Here is a 12,163-nt window from a genome sequence, read left to right as displayed (position 1 = left end):
TCACACACCCTGGGCGGGATTTACCGAGTCACACACCCTGGGCGGGATTTTCCGAGTCCCACACCCTGGGCGGGATTTACCGAGTCACACACCCTGGGCGAGATTTACCGAGTCACACACCCTGGGCGGGATTTACCGAGTCACACAAACCCTGGGCGGGATTTACCGAGTCACACACCCTGGGCGGGATTTACCGAGTCACACACACCCTGGGCAGGATTTACCGAGTCACACACCCTGGGCGGGATTTACCGAGCCACACACCCTGGGCGGGATTTACCGAGTCACACACCCTGGGCAGGATTTACCGAGTCACACACCCTGGGCAGGATTTACCGAGTCACACACACCCTGGGCGGGATTTACCAAGTCACACACACCCTGGGCGGGATTTACCGAGTCACACACCCTGGGCGGGATTTACCGAGTCCCACACCCTGGGCGGGATTTACCGAGTCACACACCCTGGGCGGGATTTACCGAGTCACACACCCTGGGCGGGATTTTCCGAGTCCCACACCCTGGGCGGGATTTACCGAGTCACACACCCTGGGCGAGATTTACCGAGTCACACACCCTGGGCGGGATTTACCGAGTCACACAAACCCTGGGCGGGATTTACCGAGTCACACACCCTGGGCGGGATTTACCGAGTCACACACACCCTGGGCAGGATTTACCGAGTCACACACCCTGGGCGGGATTTACCGAGCCACACACCCTGGGCGGGATTTACCGAGTCACACACCCTGGGCAGGATTTACCGAGTCACACACCCTGGGCAGGATTTACCGAGTCACACACACCCTGGGCGGGATTTACCAAGTCACACACACCCTGGGCGGGATTTACCGAGTCACACACCCTGGGCGGGATTTACCGAGTCCCACACCCTGGGCGGGATTTACCGAGTCACACACCCTGGGCGGGATTTACCGAGTCACACACCCTGGGCGGGATTTACCGAGTCACACACACCCTGGGCGGGATTTACCGAGTCACACACCCTGGGCGGGATTTACCGAGTCACACACCCTGGGCGGGATTTACCGAGTCACACACACCCTGGGCGGGATTTACCGAGTCACACACACCCTGGGCGGGATTTACCGAGTCACACACCCTGGGCGGGATTTACCGAGTCACACACCCTGGGCGGGATTTACCGAGTCACACACCCTGGGCGGGATTTACCGAGTCACACACCCTGGGCGGGATTTACCGAGTCACACACCCTGGGCGGGATTTACCGAGTCACACACACTGGGCGGGATTTTCCGAGTCCCACACCCTGGGCGGGATTTACCGAGTCACACACACCCTGGGCGGGATTTACCGAGTCACACACACCCTGGGCGGGATTTACCGAGTCACACACACCCTGGGCGGGATTTACCGAGTCACACACCCTGGGCGGGATTTACCGAGTCACACACCCTGGGCGGGATTTACCGAGTCACACACCCTGGGCGGGATTTACCGAGCCACACACACCCTGGGCGGGATTTACCGAGCCACACACACCCTGGGCGGGATTCCGCATCCCGTCAGCGAGCCCCGGGATTCCGCATCCCGTCAGCGAGCCCCAGGATTCCGCATCCCGTCAGCGAGCCCCGGGATTCCGCATCCCGTCAGCGAGCCCCGGGATTCCTCATCCCGTCAGCGAGCCCCGGGATTCCGCATCCCGTCAGCGAGCCCCGGGATTCCGCATCCCGTCAGCGAGCCCCGGGATTCCGCATCCCGTCAGCGAGCCCCGGGATTCCTCATCCCGTCAGCGAGCCCTGGGATTCCGCATCCCGTCAGCGAGCCCCGGGATTCCTCATCCCGTCAGCGAGCCCCGGGATTATCCCGTCAGCGAGCCAGGGATTCCGCATCCCGTCAGCGAGCCCCGGGATTCCGCATCCCGTCAGCGAGCCCCGGGATTATCCCGTCAGCGAGCCCAGGGATTCCGCATCCCGTCAGCGAGCCCCGGGATTCCACGTCCCGTCAGCGAGCCCCGGGATTCCGCATCCCGTCAGCGAGCCCTGGGATTATCCCGTCAGCGAGCCCCGGGATTCCGCATCCCGTCAGCGAGCCCCGGGATTCCGCATCCCGTCAGCGAGCCCCGGGATTCCGCATCCCGTCAGCGAGCCCCGGGATTCCGCATCCCGTCAGCGAGCCCTGGGATTATCCCGTCAGCCCCGGAATTCTCCATCTCGCCATCCGGCCAATGGAGTTTCCCATTCTGGGCAGCCCCACGCCGTTGGGATAGCCCTAGGCTGCCGGCGACGCGGAGCATCCCTCCGGCAGAGAATCCAGTGTCTTTCAGCGGCGGAGGCGGAACGCCAGCAGGATATTCTGATCCTGACACTGAGATTTCCTATTGACAGCACCCCTCACCCCCGGGATACCCGTGCACCATCAGTGGGACCGAAACATCCCACCAACGGGAATAGCCGGTAAATCCCGCGCCCTGAGTCCGATTCTCTCTCTGGTTCAATGTCTCCACCTTTTTGTCCTTTTAAACAATTGTCAACTCTGCCTGTATCTGATTGCCTGTCTCTCTCTCTGTCTTCCTGCCTGTATCTGATTGCCTGTCTCTCTCTGTCTGTCTTCCTGCCTGTATCTGATTGCCTGTCTCTCTCTCTCTCTCTTCCTGCCTGTATCTGATTGCCTGTCTCTCTCTCTGTCTTCCTGCCTGTATCTGATTGCCTGTCTCTCTCTGTCTGTCTTCCTGCCTGTATCTGATTGCCTGTCTCTCTCTGTCTGTCTTCCTGCCTGTATCTGATTGCCTGTCTCTCTCTCTGTCTTCCTGCCTGTATCTGATTGCCTGTCTCTGTCTCTCTCTGTCTTCTTGCCTGTATCTGATTGTCTGTCTCTCTCTCTCTGTCTTCCTGCCTGAATCTGATTGCCTGTCTCTCTCTCTGTCTTCCTGCCTGTATCTGATTGCCTGCCTCTCTCTGTCTTCCTGCCTGTATCTGATTGCCTGTCTCTCTGTCTCTTCCTGCCTGTATCTGATTGCCTGTCTCTCTCTCTGTCTTCCTGCCTGTATCTGATTGCCTGTCTCTGTCTCTCTCTGTCTTCTTGCCTGTATCTGATTGTCTGTCTCTCTCTCTCTGTCTTCCTGCCTGAATCTGATTGCCTGTCTCTCTCTCTGTCTTCCTGCCTGTATCTGATTGCCTGTCTCTCTCTCTCTCTCTTTCTGCCTGTATCTGATTGTCTGTCTCTCTCTCTGTCTTCCTGCCTGAATCTGATTGCCTGTCTCTCTCTCTTCTGTCTTCCAGCCTGTATCTGATTGCTTGTCTCTCTCTCTCTCTCTCTCTCTCTCTCTCTCTCTCTTCCTGCCTGTATCTGATTGCTTGTCTCTCTCTGTCTTCCTGCCTGTATCTGATTGCCTGTCTCTCTCTGTCTGTCTTCCTGCCTGTATCTGATTGCCTGTCTCTCTCTCTGTCTTCCTGCCTGTATCTGATTGCCTGTCTCTCTCTGTCTGTCTTCCTGACTGTATCTGATTGCCTGTCTCTCTCTCTGTCTTCCTGCCTGTATCTGATTGTCTGTCTCTCTCTCTGTCTTCCTGCCTGTATCTGATTGCCTGTCTCTCTCTCTGTCTTCCTGCCTGTATCTAATTGCCTGTCTCTCTCTCTGTATTCCTGCCTGTATCTGATTGCCTGTCTCACTCTCTGTCTTCCTGCCTGTATCTGATTGCCTGTCTCTCTCTCTGTTTTCCTGCCTGTATCTGATTGCCTGTCTCTCTCTCTGTCTTCCAACCTGTATCTGATTGCCTGTCTCTCTCTGTCTTCCTGCCTGTATCTGATTGCCTGTCTCTCTCTCTCTCTGTCTTCCTGCCTATATCTGATTGGCTGCCTCTCTCTCTCTGTCTTACTGCCTGTATCTGATTGCCTGTATCTCTCTGTCTTCCTGCATGTATCTGAGTGTCTGTCTCTCTGTCTTCCTGTCTGTATCTGATTGCCTGTCTCTCTCTGTCTTCCTGCCTGTATCTGATTGCCTGTCTCTCTCTGTCTGTCTTCCTGACTGTATCTGATTGCCTGTCTCTCTCCCTGTCTTCCTGCCTGTATCTGATTGCCTGTCTCTCTCTCTGTCTTCCTGCCTGTATCTGATTGTCTGTCTCTCTCCCTCTGTCTTCCTGCCTGTATCTGATTGCCTGTCTCTCACTCTGTCTTCCTGCCTGTATCTGATTGCCTGTCTCTCTCTCTCTGTCTTACTGCCTGTATCTGATTGCCTGTCTCTCACTGTCTTCCTGCCTGTATCTGATTGCCTGTCTCTCTCTCGCTCTGTCTTCCTGTCTGTATCTGATTGCCTGTCTCTCTCTCTGTCTTCCTGCCTGAATCTGATTGCCTGTCTCTCTCTGTCTTCCTGCCTATATCTGATTGCCTGTCTCTCTCTCTGTCTTCCTGCCTGTATCTGATTGCCTGTCTCTCTCTGTCATACTGCCTGTATCTGATTGCCTGTCTCTCTCTGTCTTACTGCCTGTATCTGATTGCCTGCCTCTCTCTGTCTTCCTGCCTGTATCTGATTGCCTGTCTCTCTCTCTTCCTGCCTGTATCTGATTGCTTGTCTCTCTCTGTCTTCCTGCCTGTATCTGATTGCCTGTCTCTCTCTCTCTCTCTTCCTGCCTGTATCTGATTGCCTGTCTCTCTCACTGTCTTCCTGCCTGTATCTGATTGCCTGTCTCTCTCTCTCCCTCTGTCTTCCTGCCTGTATCTGATTGCCTGTCTCTCTCTCTTCTGTCTTCCTGCCTGTATCTGATTGCTTGTCTCTCTCTGTCTTCCTGCCTGTATCTGATTGCCTGTCTCTCTGTCTCTTCCTGCCTGTATCTGATTGCCTGTCTCTCCCTGTCTTCCTGTCTGTATCTGATTGCCTGTCTCTCCCTGTCTTCCTGCCTGTATCTGATTGCCTGTCTCTCACTGTCTTCCTGTCTGTATCTGATTGCCTGTCTCTCTCTCACTGTCTTCCTGCCTGTATCTGATTGCCTGTCTCTATCTCACTGTCTTCCTGCCTGTATCTGATTGCCTGTCTCTCCCTGTCTTCCTGTCTGTATCTGATTGCCTGTCTCTCTCTCTCTCTTCCTGCCTGTATCTGATTGCCTGTCTCTCTCTCTCTTCCTGCCTGTATCTGCTTGCCTGTCTCTCTCTCTCTTCCTGTCTGTATCTGATTGCCTGTCTCTCACTGTCTTCCTGTCTGTATCTGATTGCCTGTCTCTCACTGTCTTCCTGCCTGTATCTGATTGCCTGTCTCTCTCTCTCTTCCTGCCTGTATCTGATTGCCTGTCTCTCACTGTCTTCCTGACTGTATCTGGATTGCCTGTCTCTCCCTGTCTTCCTGTCTGTATCTGATTGCCTGTCTCTCCCTGTCTTCCTGTCTGTATCTGATTGCCTGTCTCTCCCTGTCTTCCTGCCTGTATCTGATTGCCTGTCTCTCTCTCTGTCTTCCTGCCTGTATCTGATTGCCTGTCTCTCTCTCTGTCTTCCTGTCTGTACCTGATTGCCTGTCTCTCACTGTCTTCCTGTCTGTATCTGATTGCCTGTCTCTCCCTGTCTTCCTGTCTGTACCTGATTGCCTGTCTCTCACTGTCTTCCTGTCTGTATCTGATTGCCTGTCTCTCCCTGTCTTCCTGCCTGTATCTGATTGCCTGTCTCTCTCTCTGTCTTCCTGCCTGTATCTGATTGCCTGTCTCTCTCTCTGTCTTCCTGCCTATATCTGATTGCCTGTCTCTCTTTGACTGCCTGTCTCTCTCGGTCTGTGTCTGATTGTCTGAGTTGCAGTGTGTAGTCCTTGCCTGAATCCAGCAATCACACTCAGCTTTGACAAAGGCTCATCCGAACTCAAAACGTCAGCTCTTTACTCTCCTTACAGATGTAAATGTAAATTGCTTATTGTCACGAGTAGGCTTCAATGAAGTTACTGTGCAAAGTCCCTAGTCGCCTGTCCGGCACCTGTCCAGATATAGAACATAGAACATAGAACTGTACAGCACAGTACAGGCCCTTCGGCCCACGATGTTGTGCCGAACTAGTCTGAAACTAAGATCAAATCAACCTACTCCCAATCATTCTAGTGCACTCCATGTGCCCAGCCAATATCCGCTTGAAAGTTCTGAAAGTGTCCGACTCCACTGCCATAGCTGGGAATGCGTTCCACGCCCTAACCACTCTGAGTAAAGAACCTACCTCTGATATCCCTCCTATATCTCCCAACCCGAACCTTATAGTTATGCCCCCTTGTAACAACTACATCCACCCGAGGAAATAGTCTCTGAACGTCCGCTCTATCTATCCCTCTCATCATCTTATACACCTCAATTAAGTCGCCTCTCATCCTCCTCCGCTCCAAAGAGAAAAGCCCTAGCTCCCTCAACCTTTCCTCATAAGACCTATCCTGCAAACCAGGCAGCATCCCGGTAAATCTCCTTTGCACCCTTTCCAATGCTTCCACATCCTTCCTACAATGCGGTGACCAGAACTGCACACAATACTCCAAATGTGGTCTAACCGAGGTCTTGTACAGTTGCAGCATAACCTCACGGCTCTTAAACTCAATCCTCCTGTTAATAAACGCTAACACACTATAGGCTTTCTTCAAGGCTCTATCCACTTGGGTGGCAACTTTCAGAGATCTGTGGACATGAACTCCGAGATCTCTCTGCTCCTCCACATTCTTCAGAACCCTGCCGTTAATCCTGTAATCCGCATTCAAATTTGTCCGACCAAAATGAATCACCTCACACTTATCAGGGTTAAACTCCATCTGCCACTTTTCAGCCCAGCTCTGCATCCTATCAATGTCTCTTTGCAGCCAACAACAGCCCTCCACCTAATCCACTACTCCACCAATCTTGGTGTCATCAGCAAGTTTACTAACCCAACCTTCAACTCCATCATCCAAGTCATTGATAAAAATCACAAATAGCAGAGGACCCAGCACTGATCCCGGTGGTACACCCCTGGTGACTGGGCTCCAGGATGAAAATTTACCATCTACCACCACTCTCTGTCTTCTATGTGATAGCCAGTTACTGATCCAATCGGCTAAATTTCCCTCTATGCCACACCTCCTTACTTTCTGCATGAGCCGACCATGGGGAACCTTATCAAACGCCTAGCTAAAATCCATGTATACCATATCTACTGCTCTACCTTCATCTGTGTACAGTAAGAAGTCTTACACCAGGTTAAAGTCCAACATGTTTGTTTCAAACACTAGCTTTCGGAGCACTGCTCCTTCCTCAGGTGAATCTGAGGCTTCTTACTGTGCTCACCCCAGTCCAACGCCAGCATCTCCATATTCATCTATGTACTGAGTTACCTCCTCAAAGAATACAATCAATCTTGTGAGGCAAGACTTACCTCTCACAAATCCGTGCTGACTATCCTGGATTAAGCTGTATCTTTCCAAATGATCATAAATCCTATCCCTCAGGAACCTTTCCAATAATTTACCTGTGACTGAAGTGAGACTAACTGGCCTATAATTCCCAGGGTTATACCTATTCCCTTTCTTGAACAAGGGGACAACATTCGCCTCTCTCCAGTCTTCTGGCACTATTCCTGTAGACAGTGAGGACATAAAGATCAAAGCCAAAGGCTCTGCAATCTCATCCCTTGCCTTCCAAAGAATCCTAGGATATATCCCATCAGGCCCAGGAGCCTTGGGCGGTATCCTCCGCTCCCAATAAAAATCGGGATGGCCGCTGTGAAATCGGCCGAGGTTCACGATGGCCTCGGGGCCCTCTCCCCGCACCTAATTCACCCCCACCCGGGGGGCTAGGAATGGGCCCCCGTCGTTCCCGGCCGCCACCTCATCGCGCCGGAAATGACGCGGAAACGGCGCTTTTCTGATGTCATCCGCGCATGCGCGGGTTGCCGGTTCCAACCCGCGCATGCCCGGATGACATCAACGCGCAGACGGAGCGAACCCGCGCATGCGCGGTGGCCGTCTTTCTCCACCGCCGCCCGGCAAGACGTGGCGGCTTGATCTTGCCGGGCGGTGGAGGGGAAAGAGTGCGTCCGTTTTGGACGCTGGCCCGACGATCGGTGGGCACCGATCGCAGGCCTGTCCCCACCGGAGCACAGCCGCGGTGCTCCCGTCCAAATCGGGCCCCTAGATGCCCCAAACAGGCATCTGGCGCTCGTTTCATGAATGCAGTGACCGGTGTGGTTGCTGCTGTGGTGAAACGGGCGTGAAGGGCCGGCCGCTCGGCCCATCGGGCTCGGAGAATCGCCGTTCGCCATGAAAAACGGCAAGCGGCGATTATTCCGAGCCGGGGGGGGGAGGGGGGGCGGAGAATCGCTGGGGGAGCCAGGGGGGCATAAAGAATGTCGGGAGGCCCTCCCACGATTCCCCCACGCCACGTGGGGAGCGGAGAATTCCGCCCCTTATCTATCCTCAGGCTTCTCAAAATTCCGAACACATCTTCGTTCCGAATATCTACCTCCTCCAGCCTACCAGCCTGTATCGCACTATCCTCCTCAACAACACGGACCCTCTCCTTTGTGAACACTGAAGAAAAGTATTCATTTGGGGCCTCTCCTATATCTTCAGACACCATGCACAAGTTCCCACTACTGTCCTTGACTGGCCCTAACTTCACCTTGGTCATTGTTTTAACCCTCACATAAGTGTAAAAAGCCTTGGGGTTTTCCTTGATCCTACCTGCCAAGGACTTCTCATGCCCCCTCCTAGCTCTCCTGAGCCCTTTCTTGAGCTCCTTCCTAGCTATCTTGTATCCCTCAAGTGCCCTAACTGAACCTTGTTTTCCCATCCTTGCGTAAGCCCCCTTCTTCCTCTCGACAAGACATTCAACCTCTTTTGTAAACCATGGTTCCCTCACTCGACTATTTCCTCCCTGCCTGACAGGGACATACATATCAAGGACACACAGTATTTGCTCCTTGAACAAGCTCCACATCTCATTTGTGCCTGTCCCTGACAGTTCCTGTTTCCACCTTATGCTCCCTAATTCTTGCCTAATCGCATCATAATTATCCCTTCCCCAATTATAAACCTTGCCCTGCCTTATGTTCCAATCCCTCTCCATTGATATTCTGAAAATCACCGAATTGTGGTCACTATCTCTCCACAACCAAATCTAACACTTGGCCTGGTTCATTACCCAGCACCAAATCCAATGTGCCCCCCCCCCCCTCTTGTCGGTCTATCCACATATAGAACATAGAACAGTACAGCACAGAACAGGCCCTTCGGCCCTCGATGTTGTGCCGAGCAATGATCACCCTACCCAAACCCACGCATCCGCCCTATACCCGTAACCCAACAACTCCCCCCCTTAACCTTACTATTAGGACACTACGGGCAATTTAGCACGGCCAATCCACCTAACCCCCACATCTTTGGACTGTGGGAGGAAAACGGAGCACCCGGAGGAAACCCACGCACACACGGGGAGGACGTGCAGACTCCGCACAGACAGTGACCCAGCCAGGAATCGAACCTGGGACCCTGGAGCTGTGAAGCATTTATGCTAACCACCATGCTACCCTGCTGCCCCAACAGGACGTGAGGAAACTCTCCTGCACACACTGGATAAAAACAGCTCCATCCAAACTAATTTGAATTATAGTGGTTCCAATCAACATTTGGAAAGTTAAAGTCACCCATGACAACTACCCTGTGACTACAGCACCTATCCAAAATCTGCGTTGCAATCTTTTCCTCCACATCTGAGGCTGGTTTAGCTCACTCGGCTAAATCGCTGGCTTTTAAAGCAGACCAAGCAGGCCAGCAGCACGGTTCGATTCCCATACCAGCCTCCCTGGACAGGCGCCGGAATGTGGCGACTAGGGGCTTTTCACAGTAACTTCATTGAAGCCTACTCGTGACAATAAGCGATTTTCATTTTCATTTCATCTCTGTTACTGTTTAGGGGCCTGCTGAGATTGTCCAGCATGTTCTCTTTGGTTTCAGATTCCAGCACCCGCAGTGATTTGCTTTTACTCACACAGAGTGATCCTTTGCCCTGCTGTTGCTGTACAGTTGCAGAGGGTGACGGTAGAGTCTCCTTATCACTGGTTCACCTGCTGTGTTCAGCACCACAGACACAGCATCCCACCTACTTCCTGGTGCCGTGGCACAGACGGCGGTTTGGCTGAAAACGACAGTCTCCTGGGCAGCAATGCCATCAAGTCTTGCTCACTATTCCTGTGTGTTTGCAGAAGTTGCTACTCAGAGAAAGGAAGTAATCCAATTGACGTGGCCCCTCCCAGAGCCTATTAACCCTGCCCAACCCACACAACCCAGTCCTGATCTCAGGCCTCAATACCTGGCCTTTCCACGTCAATGATCACTAATTGCTTCCTATTCCTTTCACCAGTGGGAAATGGAGAATCTCTGATGTTCACAGAAATAATTCCTGGGCCATTATACCCCCAGTTTGGCTTCTCCATCATCCCCTCCATCCAATGGTTTCTTGCTGGATTACAGCTGAAACAGGTGCCCCAATACCCGAGTCTTCAGCTGGAATATCCACAGGCCACAGGCCAAAGCCAGCACGGACCGATACAGTCATTTCACAAAGGACCCACAGAATAAAAATAATAATCTTTATTGTCACAAGTAGGCTTACATTAACACTGCAATGAAGTTACTGTGAAAAGCCCCTAGTCGCCACATTCCGGCGCCTGTTCGGGTACACAGAGGGAGAATTCAGAATGTCCAATTCACCTAACAGCACGGGCAGGATTCCCCGACCCCCCCCCCCCCCCCGCTGGATCGGAGAATCGACCGGGGCAGGCGTCAATCCCGCCCCCGCCATTTCCCGAATTCTCCGCCACCCGGGATTCGGCGGGGGCGGGAATCGCTCCGCGCCGGTCGGCGGGCCCCCCGCGGTGATTCTCCGGCCCGCGATGGGACGAAGCCCCGCCGCTGTCAACCCTCTCCCACTGCCGTGGGTTAAACCACCTACCTTACCGGCGGCGCAGGCGGGCGCCGGGGACCTGGGGGGGCGCGGGGCGATCTGACCCCGGGGGGGGTGCCCCAAAGGTGGCCTGGCCTGCGATCGGGGCCCACCGATCGGCGGGCGGGCCTGTGCCGTGGGGGCACTCTTTTTCTTCCATCTTCGCCATAGTCTTCACCACGGCGGAGGTTGAAGAGACCCCCTCCCCTGCGCATGCACCGGTATGATGTCAGCAGCCGGCTGACGCTCCGGCGCAAGCGCGGACTTACGCCGGCCGGCAAAGTCCTTTCAGCCCCGGCTGGCATGGCGCCAAAGGCTGTTCACGCCAGCCGGCGGAGCGGGAGCCAATCCGGTGCGGGCCTAGCCCCTCAATGTGAGGTCGGACATTGGTGGACCGATGCCGGAGTGGTTCACGCCATTCCAACATCCCGGGACACCCCGGCCCGCCGGGTAGGGGAGAATCCCTGACCACGTCTTTCGGGACTTGTGGGAGGAAACCGGAGCACCCGGAGGAAACCCACGCAGACACGGGGAGAACGTGCAGACTCCGCACAGACAGTGACCCAAGTCAGGAATCGAGCCTGGGACCCTGGAGCTGTGAAGCCATAGTGCTAACCAATGTGCAACCATGCCGCCCCATTAGATTCCAACAAGGATCATTGGACAGTGATCAGGAGCAGGAACCCTGGTTGATTTCCCCTCTCTCTCTAACCCAGGGATCACTGGACAGTGATCAGGAGCAGGAACCCTGGCTGATTTCCCCTCTCTCTCTAACCCAGGGATCATTGGACAGCGATCAGGAGCAGGAACCCTGGCTGATTTCCCCTCTCTCTCTAACCCAGGGATCACTGGACAGTGATTAGGAGCAGGAACCCTGGCTGATTTCCCCTCTCTCTCTAACCCAGGGATCACTGGACAGTGATCAGGAGCAGGAACCCTGGCTGATTTCCCCTCTCTCTCTCTAACCCAGGGATCACTGGACAGTGATCAGGAGCAGGAACCCTGGCTGATTTCCCCTCTCTCTCTAACCCAGGGATCACTGGACAGTGATCAGGAGCAGGAACCCTGGCTAATTTCCCCTCTCTCTCTCTAACCCAGGGATCACTGGACAGTGATCAGGAGCAGGAACCCTGGCTGATTTCCCCTCTCTCTCTAACCCAGGGATCACTGGACAGTTATCAGGAGCAGGAACCCTGGCTGATTTCCCCTCTCTCTCTCTCTCTAACCCAGGGATCACTGGACAGTGATCAGGAGCAG

The 12,163-nt window shown here is 54.0% G+C and overlaps 1 protein-coding gene across 1 annotated transcript in view; it reads right to left on the bottom strand.

The window, feature by feature from the left end:
• The window catches only part of LOC119962226 (FYVE and coiled-coil domain-containing protein 1-like), a 100,752-nt gene extending 90,582 nt beyond the window's left edge, over window positions 1-10,170 (bottom strand). The window contains exon 1 of the mRNA XM_038790210.1: window positions 9,953-10,170. The gene's annotated coding sequence lies outside the window, so the exon portion shown is untranslated. The remainder of the gene's footprint in view (window positions 1-9,952) is intronic.
• Window positions 10,171-12,163: the final 1,993 nt, after the last annotated feature.

The sequence above is a fragment of the Scyliorhinus canicula genome, chromosome 2, assembly GCF_902713615.1.
Source record: "Scyliorhinus canicula chromosome 2, sScyCan1.1, whole genome shotgun sequence".
In the NCBI taxonomy this organism is placed as follows: Eukaryota; Metazoa; Chordata; class Chondrichthyes; order Carcharhiniformes; family Scyliorhinidae; genus Scyliorhinus; species Scyliorhinus canicula.
This window is presented reverse-complemented; position numbering and strand designations above follow the sequence as displayed.